This window comes from Phalacrocorax aristotelis, unplaced genomic scaffold, assembly GCF_949628215.1.
Source record: "Phalacrocorax aristotelis unplaced genomic scaffold, bGulAri2.1 scaffold_77, whole genome shotgun sequence".
Taxonomy (NCBI): domain Eukaryota; kingdom Metazoa; phylum Chordata; class Aves; order Suliformes; family Phalacrocoracidae; genus Phalacrocorax; species Phalacrocorax aristotelis.
In genome coordinates this window covers 105,431-132,098 of record NW_027441191.1, presented here as the reverse complement: position 1 = coordinate 132,098, position 26,668 = coordinate 105,431, and the positions used below count along the sequence as shown (strand labels likewise).

General features: G+C 52.8%; 1 long non-coding RNA gene across 1 annotated transcript in view; it reads right to left on the bottom strand.

Moving 5' to 3' along the window:
- Positions 1-21,158, bottom strand: part of LOC142051019 (uncharacterized) — a 107,378-nt gene extending 86,220 nt beyond the window's left edge. Inside the window, exons 1-3 of the long non-coding RNA XR_012658254.1 lie at positions 20,524-21,158; positions 11,015-11,206; positions 10,647-10,756 (exon numbers count right to left, since the gene is read on the bottom strand). This is a non-coding gene — a long non-coding RNA (uncharacterized LOC142051019). The remainder of the gene's footprint in view (positions 1-10,646; positions 10,757-11,014; positions 11,207-20,523) is intronic.
- Between the last annotated feature and the right edge of the window lie 5,510 nt (positions 21,159-26,668).

Genomic DNA, 26,668 nt, shown 5'->3' with positions numbered 1-26,668 from the left:
TTTCCTCCCAGTACATCCCAGTTCCCTACCAGTGCAGCCCAGTACATCCCAGTTCCCTCCCAGTCCGTCCCAATCCCCTCCCAGTACATCCCAGTTCCCTGCCAGTATGTCCCAGTACATCCCAGTTCCCTCCCAGTACATACCAGTTCCCTCCCAGTACATCCCAGTACATCCTGGTACATCCCAGTTCCCACCCAGTACATCCTACTACATACCAGTTCCCTCCCAGTTCACTCCCAGTACATCCCAGTACTTCACAGTTCCCTCCCAGTACATCCCAGTACTTCCCAGTTCCCCTCAGTACATAACACTTCCCTCCCAGTACATACCAGTACATCCCAGTGTCCTCACGGTACGTCCCAGTTCCCTCCCAGTACATCCCAGTTCCCTCCCAGTACATCCCAGTTACCTCCCTGTTCCTTCCCAGTACATAACAGTTACCTCCCAGTACATCCCAGTAGATCCTGGTACATCCCAAATCCCTGCCAGTTCCACCCGGTACAACCCAGTACAAGCCTGTACATCCTAGTTCCTCCACAGTACATCCCAGGGCATCCCCGCACATTGTAGTGCCTCCCAGTACATCCCAGTTCCCTCCCAGTATGTCCCAGTCCATCCCAGTTCCCTCCCACTAAATCCCAATTCCCAACACTTTCCACCCAGTACATCCCAGTTCCCTCCCAGTACATCCCAGTTCCCTCTAAGTACATCCCAGTACTTCACAGTTCCCTCCCAGTTCACTCCCAGTTCCCTCCCAGTACATCCCAGTTCCCTCTAAGTACATCCCAATACTTCATAGTTCCCTCCCAGCACGTCCCAGTACGTCCCAGTTCCCCTCAGTACATAACACTTCCCTCCCAGTACATACCAGTACATCCCAGTGTCCTCACAGTACATCCCAGTTCCCTCCCAGTACATCCCAGTTCCCTCCCAGTTCACTCCCAGTACACAACAGTTACCTCCCAGTACATCCCAGTACATCCTAGTAGATCCTAGGACATTTCAAATCCCTGCCAGTTCCACCCGGTACAACCCAGTACAAGCCTGTACATCCTAGTTCCTCCACAGTACATCCCAGGGCATCCCCGCACATTGTAGTGCCTCCCAGAACATCCCAGTTCCCTCCCAGTACTGGGAGGGACCTGGGACGTACTGGGAGGGAACTGGGATGTACTGGGATGTAATGGGACGGAACTGGGATGTATTGGGAGGCACTGGGAAAGAAGTGGTAGTGAACCGGGAGGGAATTGGGATGTACGGGGATGAACTGGTAGGAAACTGGGATGTACTGGCATGGAACGGGGATGTATTGGGATGTACAGGAACGGAACTGGAATGTACAGCGATGTATTGGCATGTACTGGCAGCGAGCTGGGATTTACTGGGATGTACTGGGAGGAAACTGGGATATACTGGGAGGCACTGGGAGGGAAGTGGGTGTCAACTGGGACATTCCAGTTTCCTCCCAGTACATCCCAGTTCCCTACCAGTGCATCCCAGTACATCCCAGATCCCTCCCAGTACATCCCAGATCCCTCCCAGTCTGTCCCAGTACATCCCAGTTCCCTCACAGTACATCCCAGTTCACACACAGTTCACACACAGTTCACTCCCAGTTCCATTCCAGTACAGCCCAGTACATGCCACTTTCCTCCAAGTAAATCCCAGTTCTCTCCCACTACATCCAAGTTCCCTCCCACTTCCCGATAAGTACATCCCAGTACTTCACAGTTCACTCCCAGTACATCCCAGTTCCCCCTCGGTACATAACAATTCCCTCCCAGTACACCCCGGTACATCCCAGTTCCCACCCAGTACATCCTACTACATCCCAGTTCCCTCCCAGTACCTCCCAGTTCCCTCTAAGTACATCCCAGTACATCCCAGTTCCCTCCCAGTACATCCCAGTTCCCTCTAAGTACATCCCAGTACTTCACAGTTCCCTCCCAGTTCACTCCCAGTTCCCTCCCAGTACATCCCAGTTCCCTCTAAGTACATCCCAATACTTCATAGTTCCCTCCCAGCACGTCCCAGTACGTCCCGGTTCCCCTCAGTACATAACACTTCCCTCCCAGTACATACCAGTACATCCCAGTGTCCTCACAGTACATCCCAGTTCCCTCCCAGTTCACTCCCAGTACACAACAGTTCCCTCCCAGTACATCCCAGTACATCCTAGTAGATCCTAGGACATTTCAAATCCCTGCCAGTTCCACCCGGTACAACCCAGTACAAGCCTGTACATCCTAGTTCCTCCACGGTACATCCCAGGGCATCCCCGCACATTTTAGTGCCTCCCAGTACGTCCCAGGTCCCTCCCAGTACTGGGAGGGAACTGGGACGTACTGGGAGGGAACTGGGACGTACTGGGAGGGAACTGGGACGTACTGGGAGGGAACTGGGATGTACTGGGATGTAATGGGACGGAACTGGGATGTATTGGGAGGCACTGGGAAAGAAGTGGTAGTGAACCGGGAGGGAATTGGGATGTACGGGGATGAACTGGTAGGAAACTGGGATGTACTGGCATGGAACGGGGATGTATTGGGATGTACAGGAACGGAACTGGAATGTACATCGATGTATTGGCATGTACTGGCAGCGAGGCTCGGGCACCGCCAGGCCTCCAGGCGTCCCGAGGGGCTGCCGGCCACCGCAGGGGATGGCTGCCGGCGGCCGGACCGCCGCGGCGCTCCCCGCCCAGCTCCCAGCAGGCTCCGCCGGCCGCGGGCTTCCCACGCCGGGCCGCAGAGGGGCCCCGGCACCGCACAGGGACGCCTCGCGACCCGGCCGCCACACGCACCGGCCCTTCGGCCTCCACACGCACCGCTCCCGCCTCCGCTCCGACGCGCCGCGCACGCGCCACCGGAAGCCCGAGCCCCGCGGGGCGGCCCTTAAAGGGCGGCCGGAAGGAACGGCCCCCACCGGCCCCGCCACCGCGCCCAGCCGGTGAGCGCCAGCGCCCCCTGCTGGCCGGGCCGCGCTCAGCTCGCGAGGGCGCCGAGGGCCGGGCGGGGCGGGACGCGCCGGCTCGGGGCCAGCGCCTTCTCGGGGCGAGCGGGAAACCCCTGCGGGCCCCGGTCACGGCCGGGCACAGCCGCGCGCCCTCCGAGAGCTGCTGAACGCGGCTGCCGCTCGTGACACATACCGAGCCGTCCGCGACGGGAGCGGGCAGAGGAGGAAGGGGCCGGCGGCCGCGGGGCCCTGGCCCCAGGCGGGGGGGAGGGGCTGGGGCCCGGGGGGCCGCCCCCCTCCTCACAGTTCCCTCACAGTTCCCTCACAGTTCCCTCACAGTTCCCCCACAGTTCCCCCACAGTTCCCCCACAGTTCCCTCACAGTTCCCCCCATGGACGGAACCGGGACCTACTGTGAGGCACTGGGAAAGAAGTGGGAGGAAGCCGGGACAGACCAATATAGCCCAGTATGGACTAGACCAATATAGCCCAGTATGGACTAGACCAATATAGCCCAGTATGGACTGGAGGGAACTGCGAGGGAACCGCGAGAGAACCCCACAGAACAAACCATGGGGCACGAGAAGGCAGAGAATTAAGAATTAGGGACAGGGAGCCAGAAAAAAAAAAAGAAAAAAACCAAAGGGAGACAGAGAGCAAAAGGAATCGCAATGCGTACGGAGAGAAGAGAGAAACAATTCTAGCATAGGGTCACGCGGGAGCCAGGGACAGCAAGATGGAGAAAGGACAGAAGCTACAGGCTACAGGGCAGAGAGGGAAGAATTAATGAATAGACACAGAGAGCTGGGCAGAAAGAGATGGAGAAAGGCTAAAGATCACACGGCCTACAGGGAAGAGAGAAGAGAGGCAGGAATTTTAAAAACAGGGGCAAGAAGCCAGAGAGAGGGAGAGAGAAGCAACAATAAAATGGGGACAAGCCACAGGGCAGCAAGGAGGGAATCAATGAATAAGAACACGAGACCAAAGAGAACACAATGTAGAATGGAAAAAAGGAACAGCGGCCTACAGGGAAGGAGGAATTAAAGATCAGGGACTGGGAGGCAGACAGAGACACATGAAGAAACAAGTGAAAAAAAAGAAAAAAACAAACCAACAGCAATGGGCTACAAAGACAGAGAGGGAGGAAATGAGGAAATAAAACATCGCAGCAAGGAGCTGGACAGAGAGAGATGAGGACAAACAAATAGCACGGGTCCACGTGACAGAGAACGTGGAATTAGAACACAGAGAGAGGGAGCCGGACAGAGAGAGAGGCCGAGAGAAACATCTAGACAGGCTACAGCGGGCAGAGGCAGGAATTAAAACCTAGGGACAGGGAGCTGGACAGAGAGAGATGGAGGTCACAGGGAACAGCGGTGGCTGCAGGAAGAACAGGAATTCATGAATAGGGCAAGGGAGCTGGACAGAGAAGAACTCAGAAAGGCAAGAACAGTAGCAGGGTACAGAGCAGAGAAGACGAATTAAAAAGCACGGGGGGAGCGTTGAGGCAGACAGAGAGAGATTAAGAAAAAAGTCACGGGCTACGTGGCAAAGCAGGAGGAATTCAGAAACGAGGATGGGAACCAAGGGAGAGTGTGCTGGTGAAGGATAACGGGCATTAAAAGTGAGGGACGGGGAGCTGGGAAAAGCGAGGCAGAGAAAAACAGAATCACAGAGAGAATCACACAAAGCCAAAAAAGAAGAAACTGAACAACAGGAACAGGTGTAACCAAAGCGATGAAATCAACCAACCAGAGACGGTGTTCCATTACGGGAACATGGAGCGTACCAATCAGCGCACCTGTCGATCTGCATTTTAGTCCCTAGGCGATCGTTAATGTCAGCAGAACAACAGACAACATGCTTCTGTCAGAAAAGGATGACAAAACGCGGTTTCGCTTAGCGGACTGAGAAAACTAGCCAAGACTGCCAAGAGTAAGAGCCGAGAAGCTAAAAGGTAATTCCGGCAGGGGGAGATCGCGACCACCGACTCACAGACCACCACCGACCCAAGTAACACCACCTACTCAGAAGAGAACAACGGAAGAGGACAACCGAGCCTGCGCAGTGATTGACATACGGAACGAGCAAGTTTGTACCCATCGCTAGACAAGACAATAATGACTATGTATGAGTATGTAAAATTTTCATCTACAAATTGTACAGGAAAGGTGCGTGAGGTACGCACGCCAGGAGGAGCGATCCCCCGTGCATCCGGCGCCGTGAATATAGAATGCCTGCTCTTTAATACTAAATTGGTGTTGAGGAGTCGTTTCCGATTTTAACGCGTTTTTCGGTAACAGTTTTGGCACCCCAGGTGGGAACCTGCTTTTGAATCTCGACGGATCCGTGGGATCGTGGGACCTGCAGCCGGCCCCGAGGAATTCTCCGGGAGAGCTTCCGATCCCTGGGCCAGAGAATTCTGAGCAAGATCCCCTGGATTGAGGTAAACAAGGCATTCTTTGAAGAAGAAACTTAGGTAGAATAATACGTGGGGTTAGTTTCCCACATAGGATAGGATAGCGGGTTTGAGTCCCACAGGCCTGCCCGTAAGGCGCGGCGAAAGCCACGCAGGGTCGGGGCCAAGAGGTGCCTCGGTTGGTAAGTCTCTGCTAGGCGAAAGCCTGTGGAGCGGGACCCGAGGGTAGGGGAGTCTTCAACAGGGGGTTGAAGTCTCCAGGGATATCTAGCAGGGGGCTACAGATCCCAGTGGCAGATTTCCAGTGAGACCTCTAACGGGGGTTGGAGTCCCTCTGACTAGTATTTGTGATAGTGCACTATCACAACTACTAGTCGACTGGGAGACGGGAGCATTACTGAGTAGGAAACCTATCCCACAGAGAACACCTTTGCGATGTATTTTGAAGCACTGGAAAGACGTCGGGGGCGGTGACCCACTAACTCGGAAACCATTAATTGAATATTGCAATCATTGGTGGCCAACGTATCAATTGGAAGGTGGGCACAAATGGCCAGAACACGAGACATTGCAATATCGTACCATCTTGCAATTAATGTTGTTTTGTAAAAAGGGAAGGCAAACGGGAAGAAGTGGCATATGTTGATTTGTTCTTTACACCGTGGAATCATCCCGAGCAGCAGAAACAGCGTGAGGTATGTCCACAAGATTCTACGGCAATGTTTCTGAAAAGAGGAAAACGTGGTGAGAACTTGAAAGAGTGTTGCTCTACTTGTGATACTGGATACTTCGCTTGATGAAACTGACAAGAAAATAGTATGGAATACAGCCAGAAGGCAGGTGCAGGGAGCACATGCTAACAGGAATTTACAGAGAACAATGAATAAGAATTTTCCATCTACAAATCCCGAGTGGGACCCTAATCAGCCAGGACCCAGGGGAATGTTGACTAGATGTCAGAGAGAGATTTTATTTGGAGTAAGACAAGCAATGCCAAAAGCAATAAATTGGTCAAAATTTATGAAGTGAGACAAGAATTAAGTGAGTCCCCTTCAGCCTTTATGGAAAGACTGAAGGTGACCACCAGAAAATATACTCATTTGAACCCAGAAAAACCAGAAAAAGCAATTCAGCTGGTCTCTATATTCATAAGACAATCAGCCCCAGATGGGGGCGGGGGGAGAGAAAGCAACCTTCAGAAACTAGAACAACCTGAATCCAGAGATCTGGGTTAAATGCTTGAAGTAGCTTGGCATGAAGGAGACCAGGGGAATCAACCCTAGCTGAACACCTGGTTACACTGAAGCTACGGAATGAAGAAATAGAATTTTTGGTAGATACGGGAGCCACTTATTTGGTATTGAATACACGTGAAGAGAAATTTGATCATAAATCAGTAGATGTTGCTAGCGCAACAGGGCAAAGAAAAATTAGCCCCTCTCAGAGCCATTAAAGTTTAAATTGGAGAAGCAATGGGCAACTCACCAGTTTCTGCATATGCCTGAATGTCCACTGCCTCTGTTATGACGAGATCTATTAGGTCAATTAGATGCTCAAGTAACTTTTAAAGATGGAGAGATTAAATCACTAATACCAGAATCAAAAGCCACAGAGGCGAGAGCGTTTATGTTACAGGATTCCTCCAGGGAGGAACGGGTTCCCGAGGAAGTGGAAAACGTAGTAATTCCTTTGGTTTGAGCGAGCGGAGCTCCGGAGCAATCTAAGTGGGCAGAGCCGGTAAAAGTAACCTTAAAGCCTGGAGCCAAGCCCGTAAGACAAAAACAATACCCTATTAAGCGAGAGGCTCGAAAAGGATTACAGAAGTTAATTATAAAATTTTTCAGAATATGAGCTTTTAGTGGAATGTGAATCAGAATATAGTACTCCTGTGTCGCCAGTAAAGAAATCTAGAGGCAAAGAGTATTAGCTAGTTCACGATTTAAGGGCTATAAATCAGGTGGTCCAAGATATACATCCGGTAGTAGCTAATCCATACGCTTTACTGACCTCTTTTAAAGGAGGAGCATAAACGGTTTACTGTACTAGATTTGAAGGACGCCTTCTTTTGCATACCTCCAGGCATAAAAAGTCAAAGCCTATTTGCTTTGCAATGGGAAAGCCCCACCACAGAATGAAAGACACAGCTACCATGGACCGTACTTCCACAAGGATTTAAAAATAGTCCTACGATACTTGAGACTCAGCTGGCAAAAAAAAATTAGAGATATAGAAAAAAACAGAACCCAGGGAGAGGCATCTTGTTACAGAATGCGGATGACATTCTGATAGCGGCACAAAGTAAAGAAAAATGTTTTGAAATTTTTAAATTTTCTCGGCCAAGGAAGATGCGGAGTTTCCAGAAACAAAACCCAAATAGGAAAAGAAGCAGCCATTTATTTAGGATTTGAAATATCTCAAAGACAAAGACAATTAGAAAGTGAAAAGAAAGAAACTATTTGTCAAATTCCCGAACCTAGCAGCCCGAAGGAACTGAGAGCTTTTCTGAAAACAATGAAATAGCATCAGCTCTGGATTCTGAACTATAGACTGTATGTAAAACCATTATTTGAGGCATTGAAAGACTCAAAAGGATAAATATTTAACCTGGACGCCCGGATGCCAAACGGCATTCAAAGAACTGAAAAGAGCCTCGATGATGGCCCCTGCATTAGGCCTACCTGATTTCGCTAAACCTTTTGAGTTGTTTGTCCACGAAAGACAACATTTAGCCCTTGGAGTGCTGACACAGCGACTGGGAACCTGGAAGAGACCTGTGGGCTACTTCTCCAAACAACTCGACCACGCGAGTAAAAGATGGCCTAGGTGTTTACGGGCAGTAGCAACAACAGCGCTGCCGATCCGGGAAGCCCCAAAGTTAACAATGGGACAGAAGATGACAGTATATGTCCCGCACATAGCGGTGACTGTTTTAGAACAAAAGGGGGGTCGTTGGCTATCCCTTAGCAGAATGTTGAAATATCAAGTTGTTCTGTTAGAACAAGACGATGTGGAATCGAAGACTACTGCTATACTGAATCCTGCTATGTTTTTAACAACAGAAAACCTTACGGACAATTTAGAACACGATCGCTTGCTAACTATTGAACAAGTCTATTCCAGCAGACCAGACCTGAGACACAAACCTCTGGGAAAATCCTGATCTGGAGTTGTTTACAGATGGAAGAAGCTCTGGGCGAGAAGAGAAGCGAATGGCCGGATATGCTGTCGTTATCGCCGCCGAGGGAATGGAGTCAGGGGTGCTGCCTGCAAACACCTCAGCACAGAAAGCAGTATTGGTAGCATTGAAGCGAGCTCTGCGAATGGCAGAAGGACAAAGGATAAATATCTAGACTGATTCCAAACGTGCATTTGGTGTGATCCACGATCATGGAGCTATTGGGAAGGAGAAAGGACTGCCATCAGCCCAAGAATCATCAATACAGCATAAAGAAGAAATTCTCCAACTTCCGGAAGACGTGCAGAAACCAAAAGAAGTGGCGGTAAAGCGTTGCAAAGCTCATCAATTTGGCCAGACGGCTGTAAACATAAGCAAACGACTGACCGATAAAGCTGCAAAGAGGACTGCAGAGCAAGGTATCCTTGCACTAGTACCAGTAAAACAGATCAGAATTCCAAAGTTGAAACAGAGATATAATAAATTGGATGAGCAATTAGCAGAACAATTGGAAGCATCACAAAACACAGAGAGATGGTAGGTAACACCAGAAAAACAAGTAATAACAACAACCACCCCACAAGTTATGACAGAACTTGCAAAAGAAAACCATGAGCAAACACATTAGGCTGTAGGCGCTACGGTTTTGAGTTTAAAAACATCTGTAGCGTGTGTAGGCACAACAAGAATAGTTAAACCCATAGTAGCTAAGTGTCCAATCTGTCCTAGAAATAATCCCCTGAACCAAAGGAAACAACCTTTAGGAGTAACAAAACAAAAAATTCTCCCGGAAATTATTAGCAAATTAAGTTCTCTGAGTTACCCAGACAAAATAGATATAGCAGTATTTGTCAGTGCTGATTGACAAATTTTCTAGATGGCCAGAAGCTTTCTCGTGCTGCACCGACAAAGCTAGAGTAGTAGTTAAAACGTTGCTGAAAGAAATAATACCAAGATTTAGAGTGCCAACGGGAACGTCCTCTGATAGAGCACCACATTTTTTTGCAGAGGTACTTCAACAAATTAATAAAATTTTGGGTAGAAAATGGGACCTGCATACACCCTGGAGACCACAATCAAGTGAAAAATTTCAGAACATGAAGCAAACACTAAACTGACATAGTGGAATGTTATTGATCTAGGATGGAAGTATTGAGAAAATTATTATTTCAGAACTTCCAAACAGGGGAAATGTAACCAAAGTGATGAAATCAACCAGAGACAGTGTTCCATTACGGGAACATGGAGCGTACCAATCAGCGCACCTGTCGATCTGCATTTTAGTCCGTAGGCGATCATTAATGCGAACAGAACAACAGACAACGTGCTTCTGTCAGAAAAGGATGAAAAAACGCGGTTTCGCTTAGCGGACTGAGAAAACTAGCCAAGACTGCCAAGAGTAAGAGCCGAGAAGCTAAAAGGTAATTCCGGCAGGGGGAGATCGCGACCACCGACTCACAGACCACCACCGACCCAAGTAACAGAAGAGAACAACGGAAGAGGACAACCGAGCCTGCGCAGCGATTTACATACGGAACGAGCAAGTTTGTACCAATCAGCAGACAGGACAATAATGAATATGTATGAATACGTAAAACATTGATCTACAAATTGTACGGGAAAGGTGCGTGAGGTACGCACGCCAGGAGGAGCGATCCCCCGTGCATCCGGCGCCGCGAATAAAGAATGCCTGCTCTTTAATACTAAATTGGTGTTGAGGAGTCGTTTCCGATTTTAACGCGTTTTTCGGTAACACAGGGAGTCAGATCAAGAGAGCCAGAGAACAACAAAACACCGACAGGCTACAGGACAGAGCAGGAGGAATAAAAAAAAAAAAAAAAACGGAGCCAGAGCCAGGCAGAGAGAGGCGGAGAAAGAAAAAGGAGCCACAGGCTACAGGACAGAGAGAGGGAGGACTGAAAAGACGGGGAGGCAGGGAGACACTCAGAGCGAGATGGAGAAAGAAGGTGCGGGGGGGGGCGCAAAAAAAAAAAGTAAATTTTGCAGCAGGTAAGGAAAGAGAGGGGGCCGGGGGAGAGACAGGGAGGGCCCAGGACGCACAAGAGAGGCAACGGGGCCCCAGTGGCCCAGGACTCACCGCGACTCTCGCTCTCAGCGCTGCTGGCACAATTTAGCCGTTCAGATGCTTCTTTCCCCTCCTCTCCTCCCTGCCTCTTCTGCAGCTCCAGACTCTAGGCCGTCCTCCACCTGAAGAGAATACGTGGGTGTCTTACAGCTCTTACCAGATGAGGCTTCCTAGGCACGTAGCCTAGCTCGCTCGTGCACTACACGCCCGTACCCAACTCCGGGTTACGCGTACAGACCCTACGGTGCACGTTGGTGGCCTGGCCCGCTGCGGGCTATGAAGGGGGATCCTTCCTCCCCCACCTGCATGGACAGGCTCTCTCTTGCCTGCGGCAGGAAGGCAGCTGGCAGCCAGAGCACCTTCAGTTTCTTCTTCTTTACCTTTCGTTGGCGTCTCCAGCTTCAGCTGAGGCAGCTCCTGTCCGCAGCCGGGAAGGGCTTTGTCTATCCCTTTTCGGCCCTGCGCTGCGAGGACGGCGAGGACGGGCAGAGAGAAGCCACGCGAGCCTGAGACGGCCGCAGGCAACGGCATCCCCGGGGGAAGGACAGACAACCACGTCCTCAGCACGGTTTCTGGGAGAGGGAAAGAAGAAACAGTGACCGTCATTACCGTCGATCGACCCTGGCCAAAGCCTCTCCTTCCGCAGGGGCTTCTGGACACACCGCTCCCTCCCCACGCTACTGCTAAGGGCCCCTGCACCAAGGGGGAATCCAGTGCGCTTGAGGGACGGCTTGCTGCCTTCACGACAGGGCCTGGGGGCGGCCTAAGGCTATGCAGCACGCTTATGGGGAGGTGCCGGAGCTGGGGGCAGGCGCACGGGGCAAGGGGGGCCCGGGGAGGCTGAGCGGGACCTCCGGTGGGCCGGGGACGCGGCCATCATCTGCGCCCTGGGCACGGGGAAAAGGTCATCGTCCTCCTCCTTTCCCTCTTCCCTTCTGTCAGCTCCCGGGGAACTCACCGCTTCTCGGGAAGCGGCCGCACCCGCAAGCCCCCAGTAATCAACACGAAGCCAACCCCAAAAATACACCTCGCGTACCGTACGCGCCACGGCCGCCCGGCACCCGAGCGCCGGAAGACCGCGCCTCCCGCCATGCCCGGCGAACCACGTGACAGGGCCGGCAGCCACTGCGCCAGGAATACAGCTCCCGGCATGCTCTGCGGCACAACCCGGCCGCCCGGCAGCCGCAAGGACTACAGCTCCCGGCATGCTCTGCGGCACAACCCGGCCGCCCGGCGGCCGGTTTGATGCGGAGCCACCCAGCATCCCTGCGAGCACAGCTGCAGGCGCAACAGCAGTTACGCAGCCACAACTAGGCACTAAACAAAGGCTTTCCAACACTGGAGGTCTAGAACAGGTAGACATTAGCACAGAAGCACAAGGGGCTCCGTCACCCTGCACAAATCTCCCCGTGCCTACATACGCACACGTTCAGAAGTTAGTTATCAGAAAACGCCCGACTCAGCCATTTGCCACAGTCACGAGACTCACGACATGATAACACGACATGACACACGAGGTGGGCTCAGAGTTTTAAGGCAAGAAATACCTCCCACGCCCCCCACCCGAGATCTTTCAGGGTCCACACCTGCCATCGCCCCGCACCAAACCTACCCGGCCAAAGGCTTTCAGGTGGCCCGAAACACTGTACACAGAAAATAACCAGGGACAGACCTGCATTGTTCGGAAGCGAACGATGCCCGACCGGGGCTCCTCTGCGGGGCACGGAGCCCCCCGGCCCCGCCCGGAGACACACACCCGCCCCCCGCGGCCCGAACTCACCCACCAGCGCTCTCCGGCCCCCGGACACGGCCGCGCTGCTCTCTCAGGCGGCTGCCGCAGGCGAGGCTCGGGCACCGCCAGGCCTCCAGGCGTCCCGAGGGGCTGCCGGCCACCGCAGGGGATGGCTGCCGGCGGCCGGACCGCCGCGGCGCTCCCCGCCCAGCTCCGAGCAGGCTCCGCCGGCCACGGGCTTCCCACGCCGGGCCGCAGAGGGGCCCCGGCACCGCACAGGGACGCCTCGCGACCCGGCCGCCACACGCACCGGCCCTTCGGCCTCCACACGCACCGCTCCCGCCCCCGCTCCGACGCGCCGCGCACGCGCCACCGGAAGTCCGAGCCCCGCGGGGCGGCCCTTAAAGGGCGGCCGGAAGGAACGGCCCCCACCGGCCCCGCCACCGCGCCCAGCCGGTGAGCGCCAGCGCCCCCTGCTGGCCGGGCCGCGCTCAGCTCGCGAGGGCGCCGAGGGCCGGGCGGGGCGGGACGCGCCGGCTCGGGGCCAGCGCCTTCTCGGGGCGAGCGGGAAACCCCTGCGGGCCCCGGTCACGGCCGGGCACAGCCGCGCGCCCTCCGAGAGCTGCTGAACGCGGCTGCCGCTCGTGACACATACCGAGCCGTCTGCGACGGGAGCGGGCAGAGGAGGAAGGGGCCGGCGGCCACGGGGCCTGGCCCCAGGCGGGGGGGAGGGGCTGGGGCCCGGGGGGCCGCCCCCCTACTCACAGTTCCCTCACAGTTCCCTCACAGTTCCCTCACAGTTCCCTCACAGTTCCCTCACAGTTCCCTCACAGTTCCCTCACAGTTCCCTCACAGTTCCCTCACAGTTCATCCCATGGACGGAACCGGGACCTACTGTGAGGCACTGGGAAAGAAGTGGGAGGAAGCCGGGACAGACCAATATAGCCCAGTATGGACTAGACCAATATAGCCCAGTATGGACTGGAGGGAACTGCGAGGGAACCGCGAGAGAACCCCACAGAACAAACCATGGGGCACGAGAAGGCAGAGAATTAAGAATTAGGGACAGGGAGCCAGAAAAAAAAAAAGAAAAAAACCAAAGGGAGACAGAGAGCAAAAGGAATCGCAATGCGTACGGAGAGAAGAGAGAAACAATTCTAGCATAGGGTCACGCGGGAGCCAGGGACAGCAAGATGGAGAAAGGACAGAAGCTACAGGCTACAGGGCAGAGAGGGAAGAATTAATGAATAGACACAGAGAGCTGGGCAGAAAGAGATGGAGAAAGGCTAAAGATCACACGGCCTACAGGGAAGAGAGAAGAGAGGGAGGAATTTTAAAAACAGGGGCAAGAAGCCAGAGAGAGGGAGAGAGAAGCAACAATAAAATGGGGACAAGCCACAGGGCAGCGAGGAGGGAATCAATGAATAAGAACACGAGACCAAAGAGAACACAATGTAGAATGGAAAAAAGGAACAGCGGCCTACAGGGAAGGAGGAATTAAAGATCAGGGACTGGGAGGCAGACAGAGACACATGAAGAAACAAGTGAAAAAAAAGAAAAAAACAAACCAACAGCAATGGGCTACAAAGACAGAGAGGGAGGAAATGAGGAAATAAAACGTCGCAGCAAGGAGCTGGACAGAGAGAGATGAGGACAAACAAATAGCACGGGTCCACGTGACAGAGAACGTGGAATTAGAACACAGAGAGAGGGAGCCGGACAGAGAGAGAGGCCGAGAGAAACATCTAGACAGGCTACAGCGGGCAGAGGCAGGAATTAAAACCTAGGGACAGGGAGCTGGACAGAGAGAGATGGAGGTCACAGGGAACAGCGGTGGCTGCAGGAAGAACAGGAATTCATGAATAGGGCAAGGGAGCTGGACAGAGAAGAACTCAGAAAGGCAAGAACAGTAGCAGGGTACAGAGCAGAGAAGACGAATTAAAAAGCACGGGGGGAGCGTTGAGGCAGACAGAGAGAGATTAAGAAAAAAGTCACGGGCTACGTGGCAAAGCAGGAGGAATTCAGAAACGAGGATGGGAACCAAGGGAGAGTGTGCTGGTGAAGGATAACGGGCATTAAAAGTGAGGGACGGGGAGCTGGGAAAAGCGAGGCAGAGAAAAACAGAATCACAGAGAGAATCACACAAAGCCAAAAAAGAAGAAACTGAACAACAGGAACAGGTGTAACCAAAGCGATGAAATCAACCAACCAGAGACGGTGTTCCATTACGGGAACATGGAGCGTACCAATCAGCGCACCTGTCGATCTGCATTTTAGTCCCTAGGCGATCGTTAATGTCAGCAGAACAACAGACAACATGCTTCTGTCAGAAAAGGATGACAAAACGCGGTTTCGCTTAGCGGACTGAGAAAACTAGCCAAGACTGCCAAGAGTAAGAGCCGAGAAGCTAAAAGGTAATTCCGGCAGGGGGAGATCGCGACCACCGACTCACAGACCACCACCGACCCAAGTAACACCACCTACTCAGAAGAGAACAACGGAAGAGGACAACCGAGCCTGCGCAGTGATTGACATACGGAACGAGCAAGTTTGTACCCATCGCTAGACAAGACAATAATGACTATGTATGAGTATGTAAAATTTTCATCTACAAATTGTACAGGAAAGGTGCGTGAGGTACGCACGCCAGGAGGAGCGATCCCCCGTGCATCCGGCGCCGTGAATATAGAATGCCTGCTCTTTAATACTAAATTGGTGTTGAGGAGTCGTTTCCGATTTTAACGCGTTTTTCGGTAACAGTTTTGGCACCCCAGGTGGGAACCTGCTTTTGAATCTCGACGGATCCGTGGGATCGTGGGACCTGCAGCCGGCCCCGAGGAATTCTCCGGGAGAGCTTCCGATCCCCGGGCCAGAGAATTCTGAGCAAGATCCCCTGGATTGAGGTAAACAAGGCATTCTTTGAAGAAGAAACTTAGGTAGAATAATACGTGGGGTTAGTTTCCCACATAGGATAGGATAGCGGGTTTGAGTCCCACAGGCCTGCCCGTAAGGCGCGGCGAAAGCCACGCAGGGTCGGGGCCAAGAGGTGCCTCGGTTGGTAAGTCTCTGCTAGGCGAAAGCCTGTGGAGCGGGACCCGAGGGTAGGGGAGTCTTCAACAGGGGGTTGAAGTCTCCAGGGATATCTAGCAGGGGGCTACAGATCCCAGTGGCAGATTTCCAGTGAGACCGCTAACGGGGGTTGGAGTCCCTCTGACTAGTATTTGTGATAGTGCACTATCACAACTACTAGTCGACTGGGAGACGGGAGCATTACTGAGTAGGAAACCTATCCCACAGGGAACACCTTTGCGATGTATTTTGAAGCACTGGAAAGACGTCGGGGGCGGTGACCCACTAACTCGGAAACCATTAATTGAATATTGCAATCATTGGTGGCCAACGTATCAATTGGAAGGTGGGCACAAATGGCCAGAACACGAGACATTGCAATATCGTACCATCTTGCAATTAATGTTGTTTTGTAAAAAGGGAAGGCAAATGGGAAGAAGTGGCATATGTTGATTTGTTCTTTACACCGTGGAATCATCCCGAGCAGCAGAAACAGCGTGAGGTATGTCCACAAGATTCTACGGCAATGTTTCTGAAAAGAGGAAAACGTGGTGAGAACTTGAAAGAGTGTTGCTCTACTTGTGATACTGGATACTTCGCTTGATGAAACTGACAAGAAAATAGTATGGAATACAGCCAGAAGGCAGGTGCAGGGAGCACATGCTAACGGGAATTTACAGAGAACAATGAATAAGAATTTTCCATCTACAAATCCCGAGTGGGACCCTAATCAGCCAGGACCCAGGGGAATGTTGACTAGATGTCAGAGAGAGATTTTATTTGGAGTAAGACAAGCAATGCCAAAAGCAATAAATTGGTCAAAATTTATGAAGTGAGACAAGAATTAAGTGAGTCCCCTTCAGCCTTTATGGAAAGACTGAAGGTGACCACCAGAAAATATACTCATTTGAACCCAGAAAAACCAGAAAAAGCAATTCAGCTGGTCTCTATATTCATAAGACAATCAGCCCCAGATGGGGGCGGGGGGAGAGAAAACAACCTTCAGAAACTAGAACAACCTGAATCCAGAGATCTGGGTTAAATGCTTGAAGTAGCTTGGCATGAAGGAGACCAGGGGAATCAACCCTAGCTGAACACCTGGTTACACTGAAGCTACGGAATGAAGAAATAGAATTTTTGGTAGATACGGGAGCCACTTATTTGGTATTGAATACACGTGAAGAGAAATTTGATCATAAATCAGTAGATGTTGCTAGCGCAACAGGGCAAAGAAAAATTAGCCCCTCTCAGAGCCATTAAAGTTTAAATTGGAGAAGCAATGGGCAACTCACCAGTTTCTGCATATGCCTGAATGTCCACTGCCTCTGTTATGATGAGATCTATTAGGTCAATTAGATGCTCAAGTAACTTTTAAAGATGGAGAGATTAAATCACTAATACCAGAATCAAAAGCCACAGAGGCGAGAGCGTTTATGTTACAGGATTCCTCCAGGGAGGAACGGGTTCCCGAGGAAGTGGAAAACGTAGTAATTCCTTTGGTTTGAGCGAGCGGAGCTCCGGAGCGATCTAAGTGGGCAGAGCCGGTAAAAGTAACCTTAAAGCCTGGAGCCAAGCCCATAAGACAAAAACAATACCCTATTAAGCGAGAGGCTCGAAAAGGATTACAGAAGTTAATTATAAAATTTTTCAGAATATGAGCTTTTAGTGGAATGTGAATCAGAATATAGTACTCCTGTGTCGCCAGTAAAGAAATCTAGAGGCAAAGAGTATTAGCTAGTTCACGATTTAAGGGCTATAAATCAGGTGGTCCAAGATATACATCCGGTAGTAGCTAATCCATACACTTTACTGACCTCTTTTAAAGGAGGAGCATAAATGGTTTACTGTACTAGATTTGAAGGACGCCTTCTTTTGCATACCTCCAGGCATAAAAAGTCAAAGCCTATTTGCTTTGCAATGGGAAAGCCCCACCACAGAATGAAAGACACAGCTACCATGGACCGTACTTCCACAAGGATTTAAAAATAGTCCTACGATACTTGAGACTCAGCTGGCAAAAAAAAATTAGAGATATAGAAAAAACAGAACCCAGGGAGAGGCATCTTGTTACAGAATGCGGATGACATTCTGATAGCGGCACAAAGTAAAGAAAAATGTTTTGAAATTTTTAAATTTTCTGGGCCAAGGAAGATGCGGAGTTTCCAGAAACAAAACCCAAATAGGAAAAGAAGCAGCCATTTATTTAGGATTTGAAATATCTCAAAGACAAAGACAATTAGAAAGTGAAAAGAAAGAAACTATTTGTCAAATTCCCGAACCTAGCAGCCCGAAGGAACTGAGAGCTTTTCTGAAAACAATGAAATAGCATCAGCTCTGGATTCTGAACTATAGACTGTATGTAAAACCATTATTTGAGGCATTGAAAGACTCAAAAGGATAAATATTTAACCTGGACGCCCGGATGCCAAACGGCATTCAAAGAACTGAAAAGAGCCTCGATGATGGCCCCTGCATTAGGCCTACCTGATTTCGCTAAACCTTTTCAGTTGTTTGTCCACGAAAGACAACATTTAGCCCTTGGAGTGCTGACACAGCGACTGGGAACCTGGAAGAGACCTGTGGGCTACTTCTCCAAACAACCTGACCACGCGAGTAAAAGATGGCCTAGGTGTTTACGGGCAGTAGCAACAACAGCGCTGCCGATCCGGGAAGCCCCAAAGTTAACAATGGGACAGAAGATGACAGTATATGTCCCGCACATAGCGGTGACTGTTTTAGAACAAAAGGGGGGTCGTTGGCTATCCCTTAGCAGAATGTTGAAATATCAAGTTGTTCTGTTAGAACAAGACGATGTGGAATCGAAGACTACTGCTATACTGAATCCTGCTATGTTTTTAACAACAGAAAACCTTACGGACAATTTAGAACACGATCGCTTGCTAACTATTGAACAAGTCTATTCCAGCAGACCAGACCTGAGACACAAACCTCTGGGAAAATCCTGATCTGGAGTTGTTTACAGATGGAAGAAGCTCTGGGCGAGAAGAGAAGCGAATGGCCGGATATGCTGTCGTTATCGCCGCCGAGGGAATGGAGTCAGGGGTGCTGCCTGCAAACACCTCAGCACAGAAAGCAGTATTGGTAGCATTGAAGCGAGCTCTGCGAATGGCAGAAGGACAAAGGATAAATATCTAGACTGATTCCAAACGTGCATTTGGTGTGATCCACGATCATGGAGCTATTGGGAAGGAGAAAGGACTGCCATCAGCCCAAGAATCATCAATACAGCATAAAGAAGAAATTCTCCAACTTCCGGAAGACGTGCAGAAACCAAAAGAAGTGGCGGTAAAGCGTTGCAAAGCTCATCAATTTGGCCAGACGGCTGTAAACATAAGCAAACGACTGACCGATAAAGCTGCAAAGAGGACTGCAGAGCAAGGTATCCTTGCACTAGTACCAGTAAAACAGATCAGAATTCCAAAGTTGAAACAGAGATATAATAAATTGGATGAGCAATTAGCAGAACAATTGGAAGCATCACAAAACACAGAGAGATGGTAGGTAACACCAGAAAAACAAGTAATAACAACAACAACCCCACAAGTTATGACAGAACTTGCAAAAGAAAACCATGAGCAAACACATTAGGCTGTAGGCGCTACGGTTTTGAGTTTAAAAACATCTGTAGCGTGTGTAGGCATGACAAGAATAGTTAAACCCATAGTAGCTAAGTGTCCAATCTGTCCTAGAAATAATCCCCTGAACCAAAGGAAACAACCTTTAGGAGTAACAAAACAAAAAATTCTCCCGGAAATTATTAGCAAATTAAGTTCTCTGAGTTACCCAGACAAAATAGATATAGCAGTATTTGTCAGTGCTGATTGACAAATTTTCTAGATGGCCAGAAGCTTTCTCGTGCTGCACCGACAAAGCTAGAGTAGTAGTTAAGACGTTGCTGAAGGAAATAATACCAAGATTTAGAGTGCCAACGGGAATGTCCTCTGATAGAGCACCACATTTTTTTGCAGAGGTACTTCAACAAATTAATAAAATTTTGGGTAGAAAATGGGACCTGCATACACCCTGGAGACCACAATCAAGTGAAAAATTTCAGAACATGAAGCAAACACTAAACTGACATAGTGGAATATTATTGATCTAGGATGGAAGTATTGAGAAAATTATTATTTCAGAACTTCCAAACAGGGGAAATGTAACCAAAGTGATGAAATCAACCAGAGACGGCGTTCCATTACGGGAACATGGAGCGTACCAATCAGCGTATCTGTCGATCTGCATTTTAGTCCGTAGGCGATCGTTAATGTCAGCAGAACAACAGACAACGTGCTTCTGTCAGAAAAGGATAACAAAACGCGGTTTCGCTTAGCGGACTGAGAAAACTAGCCAAGACTGCCAAGAGTAAGAGCCGAGAAGCTAAAAGGTAATTCCGGCAGGGGGAGATCGCGACCACCGACTCACAGACCACCACCGACCCAAGTAACAGAAGAGAACAACGGAAGAGGACAACCGAGCCTGCGCAGCGATTTACATACGGAACGAGCAAGTTTGTACCAATCAGCAGACAGGACAATAATGAATATGTATGAATACGTAAAACATTGATCTACAAATTGTACGGGAAAGGTGCGTGAGGTACGCACGCCAGGAGGAGCGATCCCCCGTGCATCCGGCGCCACGAATAAAGAATGCCTGCTCTTTAATACTAAATTGGTGTTGAGGAGTCGTTTCCGATTTTAACGCGTTTTTCGGTAACACAGGGAGTCAGATCAAGAGAGCCAGAGAACAACAAAACACCGACAGGCTACAGGACAGAGCAGGAGGAATAAAAAAAAAAAAAAAACGGAGCCAGAGCCAGGCAGAGAGAGGCGGAGAAAGAAAAAGGAGCCACAGGCTACAGGACAGAGAGAGGGAGGACTGAAAAGACAGGGAGGCAGGGAGACACTCAGAGCGAGATGGAGAAAGAAGGTGCGGGGGGGGGGGGGGGGGGGACGCAAAAAAAAAAGTAAATTTTGCAGCAGGTAAGGAAAGAGAGGGGGCCGGGGGAGAGACAGGGAGGGCCCAGGACGCACAAGAGAGGCAACGGGGCCCCAGTGGCCCAGGACTCACCGCGACTCTCGCTCTCAGCGCTGCTGGCACAATTTAGCCGTTCAGATGCTTCTTTCCCCTCCTCTCCTCCCTGCCTCTTCTGCAGCTCCAGACTCTAGGCCGTCCTCCACCTGAAGAGAATACGTGGGTGTCTTACAGCTCTTACCAGATGAGGCTTCCTAGGCACGTAGCCTAGCTCGCCCGTGCTGGAGCTGGGGGCAGGCGCACGGGGCAAGGGGGGCCAGGGGAGGCTGAGGGGGAGCTCTGGTGAGCTGGGGAGTCGGCCATCTTCTGCACCCAGAAGCTGCAGGGGGAAAAGGTCATCATCCTCCTCCTCCTTTCCCTCTTCCCTTCTATCAGCTCCCGGGTAACTCCTAGGGCTGCCCTCACCCGCTCGCCTTTAGCATACCAGAAGCCTGCCTCGGCGGGTCATTTGAAGCTTCCCATCCCACCAGCCCCAGTAGTACAGGCACACAAGGAGATACCCCTGCACCCACCAAAGGGGCTCGCTCACCTCGCCGGCAGCCCTAGGCCTCACCCGACACAGGGAATTGTGTCCGACACACCACCACGCTGCAGCAAGAGCAGAGGAGGCCTTTCCTTACCAGGAAGCAGCAACGAGCACGGCGGCATCACCTCGCAGGCACTGCAGCATCGCAGGGCTGTTACCTGCGGAGAGAGCAATGGGGATCACAGGGACGCCACCGCGCGTGCACGGCTCCCGGGCTCAGTACCCAATTCTGGTCGCTGGGCAGCAGCATTATCTGAATTACTCTTCTCGATTAATACCATCCAGAAACCGTAACTTGGCTGCATCCACAGAGCTTCTATTCCTCTGCACCCTTCCCCCTCGCAGCCCCAGCAGCGCCATTCATTGCCTCTGCACCAAACAGCAAAGTGTCTCGAGGGAGGAGAAGCAGCACAGCAAACCTGGGGAACAAGGTTGGGTTCCCACCCCCGCAGAATAAGCCCCAGGAACTGCTTGTAGGCATGTGGCATCAGGGTTGTGATCGGGTTTTGGTTTGGTTTTCCTTTTTTTTCCCCCGCCTTCTTTACATAATGTAATAATTGGGGTTGCTTTTCCAAACTACTGAGTTCTGTGGGGATTTTTTGTGCTTTTGCCCTACAAAAAATGGTCATTTTCACTTTCGGTTTTGTGCATGAGAATGGTTGGTGGGTGCTTTTAGGTTGTTGTTCCTTCCCCCCACCCCCTTTTTTTTTTCCTTTCCAGCCGCACAAATCCAGCTGGAGTTGGCTTTCCCAGAAGCCCCAAGTTGTTTTCTTTCCACCAGAATTCTTCCTGTATTTTCACCCCTCATTGCAGGCCCAGAGTCAAGGGGTTTGAGGTATTTTTGTGCCCAGGCAGCAGCTCCCAGGCTGCATAAGCAGCCCCACAGGGGGAAGTCCCCGTTTGAGGGAATCGGCCCCAAATTGGGATGGGAAAGTGAAGAGAAGGAGAAAAAACCCTGAATAACCTGAAAAAGAACACCTACTCCAGCCCACCAAGCACCGGTCACCTTGCCTGACTCACCTCCAGGGCCCACATCACGCTCGGCTCATCGCTTAGCACCCTCAGATCACAAAAAAAAAAAAAAAAAAGAGTAAAACCCATAATGGAGCCCTATAGCCATCAGTCACATCTTCCCTCCAGTACTACACACAGACTCACCTTCTTACAGCGCTCCCCTGGGCTCTCCTCCGTTGCCCTGCACGACTCATCCATCTGCACCTGGAAAAACAGTGTTACTGAACAAGTCACCTGGAGGCACAGCAACAGCTTAACCATTCCACAGCTCCTGCGCCCACGTAGGAATACCATCTAGAGCCCAACTACAGCCTGCCGTTAAAGGAAATGCATTAAATCAAACGTTAAGCCCTCGCACATACAAGCCGGAACAGCAAAAACACGGCACGCTCGCGCACCCAGGGCGCAGCCCGACAGAGGTCCACGCGCACCTCGCCGGTTTGATGCGGAGCCACCCAGCATCCCTGCGAGCACAGCTGCAGGCGCAACAGCAGTTTCACCTACACCCATCTCGGCACGCAGCGCTTCTGAAGCTTTAAGCTGAAAGCCCTACCTTGACGCTTGGCCACACTAGAAGCGAGCCGTAGCTAGGACTCCACAGAAACACAGCAACACAAATTGCACACCCACAGCGGCGACAGCCTTGCAACTACTTAGACCAGGAACAACAGAGGAAAGTAAAACGGCTTCATCACCCGCACAGGAAAAGCGGCAGACGGAGGCAAAGGGTCAGCATTCATAGCCCTTACAGAACACAGGCGTTCTCTCTCCTTCCATTCCTAAACCCATCCCTTAGGTCTAAATATCGCAGCCCTGCTGTGGCAATAGCGAGAGCGGGGAACGAGAGCCCTGCCGCCGGCCGTTTGTGCGGCAGGACACAAAAACAGAGGGACATGTTTTGCCACACACAACCCTGAATCTCCTGAAAAGTTATGTTTACCAAAAATAGGCATTTGGAACATATTGCCAAAAACAAAACATTCGGCAATAAAACTTTTATGTGTTTGACACCCGCACATTTTTTGGGAACTTGCTATTTGCTTCCTGGTTTTGCTGGTCTTCCCTCAGAAGTTCTACCTGCAGCCAAGTTATTCCCACCCGCCCGACCGGTTCAAGCATTCACCTTCCTGGTATTACCAGCACATTGAGACACAGGCGAGGAACTTAACTGCTCTTCTAAAACTATCCAAATGACAATTACAGCCCTGAAAGAGGAGTGGAAGAGAAGAACAGGAGAGATCAGGCAGCAAAAATGCTCTGCAGGCTGCTGCCAGCCAACACTGCACTCTTTTGTTAAAGCCACCCCGCCCCCCCAAATGCAAACAAAAAAACCCCCCATGACTTCATGAAGTGCGTGGGTTTTTTTTCTTTTCAGTAGTCCTTTTGGAGCTCATCCCTGTCTCAGCATCTTGTCTTGTCAGAGCATGAAGTGCAGATGATCTGTATCCCGATGACATTTGCATGGGATGAATACATTTTCAGAAATAGACCCGATCCGTGAGACTCCTGTCACCTTTGTGGTTTTAATAATCGTAACTCAATTTTATCGACTGACACACTTGTGAGAAAACTAATTAACTTGAAACGTAGCCTCTCCTCGGGGAAAAAACGTGTTAGACACCAAATGAAACCGATTCAGAGCTCCAAACCACGATGGAGCCGATAGAGCTGTTGTGACTTAGTTTGTATGTTTAATTAATTGGTTAATAACTCTTCTAAGCAGCGCAGAATGAAGAGCTGGACCCAAAGAGGGTGCGCTGCGCTGGATCCAAAAAGCACCCTTCCTCCAGAGACCCGCCTCAGGTGGCGAGTTCGCTCTGGTGCATGCCGGCCTCCCGAACTTCGGGGTCCGATGTGACCGGACCCCCACCTCCGGGGAGGGTCCTCGTACCCTGCCCAACCCTTGCTTTCCCCTGCAGCCCCCGATGCCCCCACGCCACCCCCACAAGCAGCCAAACCGGCTTCTGCTTTTGGCCCCCAAACCAGCTCACTTTGGGACCGGTTCTGAGCCAAAAAGCCCAGCTGCTGAGCCTGTTCTCAAGTCCCAAAAGCGCAGCACTTGACCTCTGCTCCTCAGCCCAAAACCACACCACTTAGTCCCCTCGCTCAGGCCCTCAAAACGCACGACTCGATCTGTTTCAGGGCCCCGGCGTCAGCCACAGGAGCCTGCTCTCAAGGCCCAGGAACAGAAGAGCTGTGCTCTCCACGCTCAGGGACCAAACCAGCTGAACCTGGCTGCGTCCCGGCCCCCTCCGCAGTCCCCACGGGCAACGCTCAGGGCCGCGGAGAGCGCAGCCACCCCGCAGCCCTGCACCCCCACGGCCCACGCGGGCACTGTCGGGGAGGCCTTGGGAACTGAACTGCGCGGGCCCGGCCCCGCACCCCGGCGGGGCAGCCCAGCGCCGGCCCGGCAGCGCTTTCTTCCTGCTCTCGCAGGCCTCGTTTCCCCGGCAGCGCCGGGCCCGCACCCCAACCCCACAGGGGGCCGGGCCCGGCCCGCCTCCAGCAAACCGCGGCGGCAGCAGCCGGGGTCCCTGCCTGCCTCGCGGGCAAGGGGGGACCCGCCCGGCACCGCAGGAGCCCCCGCCGGGGTCGCCGCCGCCGCCGCCCGACCCCGACGAGGAGCAGTCGAGAGCCGGGTGGGGCTGCCCCTACTCCCCGGGGACGGGCACGGGCTCGGCCCCAAAACCCAACCACCGACCCACGACAGCGCTCGGCCCGGGGCCGCTGCTGCCCGCACCCCGCCGCCCCCCCGGGGGCTCCGCGGACCGGGAGACCCCACAGCCCAAACCCGCCGACCCACAGCGCGCCCGGCCATGCGGCTCCTCACCTGCTCTGGCGCGGCTCCGGCTGCCCCACGGCCCGGCACGGAGCCGAACCCGGCCACCGGACCATCCGCCGACCCCCCCAACCCCCGGACGCTCCGGGACGGTTCTCGTCCCTTTTCGCTCTGACGCCTCGAGCCGAGCCGGCCCCGCTCCTCCGAGCTACCGGCGGTGCCCGCTCTGCTGCTCGGGGCCGGGCCCTGTTCTCGCCCGGACGCGAGAAGCCGCTCCGGGGTCTCCTCGGTGCGTCCAGCCCCGTGCCGTGCCGGAGCGGGGAGAGCCGGGTACGAGCGCGGAGCCCTGGGGCAGGGGTTGCCCCAGTGCCGCCGACGGTGTGTGGGGGGGGTGTCGTCGTCCCCCGCCCCACGCGGGGGGCGCACACACGGTACACCCGCGGGCAGGGGCATCCCCGGGGAGCCGTGCGGCCGGGCTGCGCCGTAGGAGGGGAAGGTGATGTTGGTTTCCCATTTTCCCCGCAAACTGATCCTCCCCCCCGGCCCCCCTTTCCCGCGCGTTACAGCCCGCGAAAAAGCTTTTAACAACCCGATCGACAACACTCCCTTTATCCCTCTTCCAGCAGCAGCAGCAGCAGCAGCGAGAGATTAAGGCAACTGCAGCAGAGGGGAGGAAGGCAAGGAGAGCCTTTTCAAGCAAGGGCAGGACAAAATGCACGGCGTGGACAGGCACAGGAGAGGCTGCATTATCTGGAAAGCACAACGCCTGCCCAAGGGCAGAAAATAAGGAACGAATTGTTTCCAAGGAGCTGCAGCAGACGAATCACCTTTTTCTTTATTGCACTCCTGCCCTTTGTTATCCAAAGCGATAGGCTTCACCACCGGGCAGAAAATAGCTGCCTAGATTTACACGGACAACCAGAAACAATCAAGCCACCCAGCAAGAAGTTCGCAGCAGAGGTATAACCCATCAGCAGCTAAAACATTTGTTACGCAGGCACAACTAGGCACTAAACAAAGGCTTTCCAACTCTGGAGGTCTAGAACAGGTAGACATTAGCACAGAAGCACAAGGGGCTCTGTCACACTGCACAAATCTCCCCGTGCCTACACACGCACACGTTCAGAAGTTAGTTATCAGAAAACGCCCGACTCAGCCATTTGCCACAGTCACGAGACTCACGAGGTGGGCTCAGAGTTTTAAGGCAAGAAATACCTCCTCCACCCCCCACCAGAGATCTTTCAGGCTCCAGACCTGCCATCTCCCCGCACCAAACGTAACCGGCCAAAGGGTTTCAGGTGACCCAAAACACAGTACACAAAAAATAACGGGGGAGAGCCCTACATTGTGGAAAAGCGAACTATGCCCGACCGGGGCTCCTCTGCGGGGCACGGCCCCCGCCCCGCCCCCGGCCCGACCCGCACGGAGATACCCCCCGGCCCGCGCCAGGCCTCACCTCACACGGAGACCCACCCGCTGCCCGAACTCACCCACCAGCGCTCTCCGGCCCCCGGACACGGCCGCGCTGCTCTCTCAGGCGGCTGCCGCAGGCGAGGCTCGGGCACCGCCAGGCCTCCAGGCGTCCCGAGGGGCTGCCGGACACCGCAGGGGATGGCTGCCGGCGGCCGGACCGCCGCGGCGCTCCCCGCCCAGCTCCGAGCAGGCTCCGCCGGCCGCGGGCTTCCCACGCCGGGCCGCAGAGGGGCCCCGGCACCGCACAGGGACGCCTCGCGACCCGGCCGCCACACGCACCGGCCCTTCGGCCTCCACACGCACCGCTCCCGCCCCCGCTCCGACGCGCACGCGCCACCGGAAGCCCGAGCCCCGCGGGGCGGCCCTTAAAGGGCGGCCGGAAGGAACGG